Source organism: Agrilus planipennis, unplaced genomic scaffold, assembly GCF_000699045.2.
Source record: "Agrilus planipennis isolate EAB-ADULT unplaced genomic scaffold, Apla_2.0 scaffold3, whole genome shotgun sequence".
Classification (NCBI taxonomy): domain Eukaryota; kingdom Metazoa; phylum Arthropoda; class Insecta; order Coleoptera; family Buprestidae; genus Agrilus; species Agrilus planipennis.
Window position 1 is genome coordinate 2,593,169 of NW_020442460.1, and position 5,336 is coordinate 2,598,504.

The 5,336-nt window shown below is 32.7% G+C and overlaps 1 protein-coding gene across 3 annotated transcripts in view; it reads left to right on the forward strand.

Annotated features, from left to right (window-relative positions):
* The window catches only part of LOC108742111 (neuropeptide CCHamide-1 receptor), a 67,923-nt gene that overhangs the window by 19,734 nt on the left and 42,853 nt on the right, over positions 1-5,336 (forward strand). The window contains exon 1 of one of the 3 annotated variants that reach the window (XM_025980655.1): positions 1,420-1,639. The exons of the other annotated variants lie outside the window; for them this stretch is intronic. The gene's annotated coding sequence lies outside the window, so the exon portion shown is untranslated. Of the gene's footprint in view, positions 1-1,419; positions 1,640-5,336 lie in introns of those variants that run through there. 3 annotated transcript variants of the gene reach the window in all.

Below are 5,336 nucleotides of genomic sequence, written 5' to 3' on the forward strand. Positions count from 1 at the left end.
AAGAGGTCATCCCACCTCCACTCGCTTGAAAATAATTGTTTTATTGAATTTTATTTGAATTATAGTATATGAAAATTGTCAAAATAATCAATTTTCAATCCCCATAACTTCTTATGGGAGTGAGACCGCCGCAAATGTTTTATGGGGTTTTACTTTCGATCCCCCCCACCCACCTCCATCTAACCCCCATGACTTTTTATGTGTGTGTGTGGGTGTGTGTGTGTGTGTTATCTGAGTTGGTTGGATAGGTTGCCCCCGGTTATTTATATCTGACGTCCCCTACCTTATCAGTATTTCTTCACAACCTTCCTCTATAAAGTATTAGTAACAATTAAAAATAACACAATTGTTGCAAAGGGCATTTATTTGGCCACATTCTACGAATTTTTCATCGGTATTGACGCAGAAAATTAATCAAATCCGAAAACTTTGAAGTTCATACCAGACTATTTTCTGCTAAAAGCAATTTAGTTATTCGCAATGTAATAGAGTTATGTGGGTGTAGGTATATCTTCGACGACTTTTTTGTTGACTTTTTGACTTAAGTAAAAGGTTATAGAAGAAGCAACATCTACAGTCTCGAGAAATTCCTGAAAATGTAGTCACTCATCTATGAAGTTAGTCGTATCAGCAGGTAAATTAGTTTTATAGGTATAATTGAACCAATCTGGGTTCTATACTAACCTCAAAATCATAATTCTGATGAAATTGCAACTCAGATACCTACATATACCTAGTCTGCACTGCATTTTGGATGAAATATTTACCGGCCTTACAATTCTGCCACCCCTACAATTCCGCCGCCCCGCCGCTTTGGGCTGTAACCTATTTAACCCATACGTAAGTATACCACTGACAGTACCCACAAGGTTATTAAGCACTTAAAAATTATATATAGATTAATGTATCCACGTGAACCCAGCAGCAATGTCTACTAACGATCCGATGTTAAAGTTTAATTTGTATGTTGACGTGTTGCCGAAAAGTATTTTATTTATTTATTTTCCTCATTGAACCAAAATGTTTACGCCATTAGCTCTTCACCGAACTTTTGCTAATTCGGCGGCTATTTTCAGTTGTTGCGATGAGTTGGTCATGCGCACATCGACGAATGCCGTTCAGGTCGTCATCTCATCGGTAAAATGTTTCAGTAAAGAAAGATAAGTCCCAAGCCGTTTTAAAATCACTTGGAGTAAGTTGCGAATTTGCACCTATCTAAATTCATATCTTTCGACAATGTGGTTCAAACTAAATTTCTTCACAACAAACTTTTGAATCGATAGCGAAAGAGACACTCGAGCTTGAAAGGAACAGAAGATGTTCCGATAGCGAATCACGTGAAGCAAAAACAACAAGCACCTTCGGCTCATTAGATAGTCTACTCTAATTTTATTATATTTATTTAGCCCGTACCAATTCTACATTCTATGTACACACATATTTCGACAGTAGTTTTCGAATTGCAAGTGGTTTATCGTCAGTTTAAGTCGGACTTTATTAGCTGCACTTGTGAATACATTTGGTTTTTTGTTTTAACGCTTTTGATTGCGCCTTTTCAAAAAGAAATATATCCGCCGCTAGTGGTTTTCGTTTAAATGTTATGGTTGAAGAGGCTTGTGAGGAGAAATTAATCTCAAAGGTAAATAAGTTTGATGTTGTTCACGTTATTAAATAGCATTAAGGGGATTTTAAATGTAATACTTTATTCAATCCTCAATTTCCTGAAAGTTGGTACTAAACGTTCTGAGGAGCTCTCAGAATAAATTAAAACATTAAAAGGAAATAATGTAATAAAAACCTTAAATAAGATATATTAAAAATTATCTATATATATATATACTTGTCAAAAAAAAAATTGCGTTAATAAATCTGAGTAGCGAAATTCTTAGATCTTTGCCTATGCATGATCCTTTGTCTATCCTTAGTATTGTGAGAACGTAATTTTTAATATTCTCAAAAGTTAATTCTATAAGCAATTTAATTAAGAATGTCTTTAAAAAAAATCGATTTTGTAGATAGAATGAGATTGAAATTTAAAAGATCGATTCTCAGAAAGAATCGTAATAGGCAAGAAAACTCGATTTCTTGAAAATCGATTGATTTTTTCCAACCCAGAGAAGGTTTCTGTTTCACAGAATAATGCAAAAATCCTGAAAAATTTCTATCAAAAGTGTAATTTAAGAAATACTTCATACCAACCTAAGGAGTCAAAGAAAGGAGGTCAAGAGTACAGGCGCAATGTAGGTCATAATTGCAGAAGTTTTTTAATTTTATTTTCGTCAGCTAATGGATCATTCTATTTGAAAAATTTGGTGAAAGTTAAGTGAAAAACAAGTCGTGATTAAGTACCTACTGACTTCTAAATCTCAAACAATACACTCATTTTTCTCTGTCACTTCTATTGCTTTTTTAAAAGGAAAGAAAGTTTTCCAGAACTGGCAAAAGTTGCACTGGATATGAAGGAACAATTAACAGGCATTTTTTGACAAGTATAAATGACCATTGGCATGGATTAAGAAATTGATGAGTTTTCTTCTTTAAAAACAATTAGTTATGGACAAAAAACATTCTTCTTAAATTCACTGATGTAACAATCCAAGAAAGAAAACAAGTAGATAAAAATTTTGAAATATCCTAACCTTAGAATCTGAGTGATGCTAATGTGGCATGTTTATAGTTTTGAGGATAAGGTGCCTTTAAATTTCAATATTCCAGAGCCTTTCTGGAATCAAATTCAACATCAAATTTATTAGTAACCAGCTTTTCCTCACGGCTTCGCTCGCAAAAATTAATATTGTTTCTCCATAAAACCTTTTAACTCCCAATTCACCCTTACACCGTTTTAATTTTATGTAATGTCGCCATCTTAGATTTCAAATACAAACGTAGCAACAACATTTCATCCTTAAAGGTTGATTTTTAAAAATTGCCAAACCACGTATTTGCTTAATTTCAACAATGAGCAACCTTCGAGTAAATCCGAGTACAAATAAAATATACCCCATGGAAACGTTGCAACCTCTTTTCATTTGATTAACAATATCAAACAGCATATATACCAAGTTTCAAGTAACTTCAACCATAAATAAAGTATGTCCCAAACAAAAATTGCAACACCTTTCCCTTTTTTAAATTGTCGAGATAGATCTTTCAGAAATTAAATGAGAGACCATTAATACAAAGTATCAAATAAATCTGATCACAAATAATATATGTTCCATTTAAACATTGCAACTCCTCTTCACCACTCATCCCCCCAACAGAGATTGAATTTTTTAACCGATTTCAAGTAAATTGGACCAAAAACAAACATGCAATCTTTGCAAACCCCTTTCAGCTTCCTAAAGAGGTAGAATTTTTGTAAAATGTTGAAATAGGTATGTGCGTCATTAATTTTATATGAAAAAGCATTAAAGCCAAGTTCCAGGTAAATCTGACTATAAATAAAACATCGTACTTAACCTAGACAACATTACGTTTAGCTGTCAGTTGCGTTTTGTTATTCCATGTCTGTTGCGTTTTGTTATACCATTTTTAACAAATGAACGGGTAGATCGATGATTTGATTTATAAATTTTTCATTTTGCTGTCAATTTCGTTTTGTCATTCTATGTTAGTTGCGTTTACATATACCACATTTTTCTCGTGGAACGTGATAAAAAGTATCCTATATGTCCTTCTCCCGGTTGTAAGCTACCTCCCCACCAATTTTCAGCCAAATCGGTTCAGCCGTTCTTGAGTTATAAATGGTGTAACTAAGACGACTTTCTTTTATATACGAGTATATAGATAGATTTCAGTTATCAATTTAAATTGATTTTCCAAAAGAATGTTGAAAAGCAAACATGAAATAAATCCATACTTTTGCATTATAATTATTCATTATTTTAATAAGGAAATTGCACCTTGCACGTGCCCTTTGCTCTTTTTTGTTGTTTCCATTTTCATTCCCTGATTTTGTTGACTTGTGTTATTAACACAGCATTTTTCCCTTGTCGGCTCTTGGGTTCCAAAATATTATACAGTTGCAAACAAATTACTGGTGTTGCTAAAAGTAAATTCCAGTCGCTAAAGAAAATACAGATACCTACATACAATACTGTACTTTTAATTTCATTTACAATAGTAAAGATAAATAGACAAATGCGGGATTCGGTCATCCGACCTTTTATGTGTTATTTGTTAATAACTGTTATGTATTATATTTGCAAATCGAAATGGCGTTTCTTCTAATTGCGCTTTTTGCAGTAAATGTCGTTTAGGTAATACCAATAAATATTCGCAAGATAAATAAACAAATACATTTAAATAAACAATACGGCAGACACCGCTTTTGTTGAACAAAGAATCCGTTTAAGCGATTGTGTAAAATAGATAAGCAGCGATTGCAAATGCAAATAAAACAGTTAGCGGACCCTAAAGGATTTCCTTTTACCATATTAAATGGAAAGACGTGGGTTCATATAATTGTTATTTTATTTATAAGGGTTTTTATTCGGGTTTATCGAACAGTAAAATGGAGGTCTCGTGGAAGAAAATTGCGAAACATGCGAATAGAAATTGGCACGCCGTCGATCTTCTTTGAGAGTAACCGGAGCAGACTTTTGTGAGAGCAAAATTTGTATTCTTAGTACGATTATAAGCAGGAAAACGATTGAATTTCAACTGGGACTGTGGACATTCAAAATCACTTATTTTGTGATCGTTATTTTACAAATCACCTCGGAGGAGTCAATAAAACGCATGGCGTTTTATCGGGGAATTGAAATTGCTCTTTATTAACGTAGGGTCTTATTTACTGTTATAATATTGTGGAGGTAGATGGAGTAACGTAAGCACTTAAAAGCCATATCAACAAGAGTAGCAACTTGTACAGTGACATTTCACCATCATCATTTCATATTTAATAATAACATTCTATGTAGGGTAAGGATGAGATACCATTTTTATTTTTAGCCATAAAACATAAATTATTTATTGCACTAATCACTATAAAATTTGCAATATTCGATTGGGCATTTAACAAAGTTTATATTTGAGAGACCGTTTAGTTTTAAGTATAATAAATTTTTAGTATGTCAAAAAATATTAAAAAGTTCAGAAATGACGTCTCAGGCAAATGTTCCCCTGTTATGAGATACTGAGGGTTGCTAATATGAGATAGTATCTCATATTAGGTTCTTTAGGGTTTGAGTATAGATATAGAGAAAAAGGAAAGAAATCAATTTAAATTAAACTTTTTATTGACTATATTCTATAATTAACAACATCATACTCCCAAATAATTAGGTCTAAGTACGACTTAATATATGTATGTAACGTACATAGATATAATG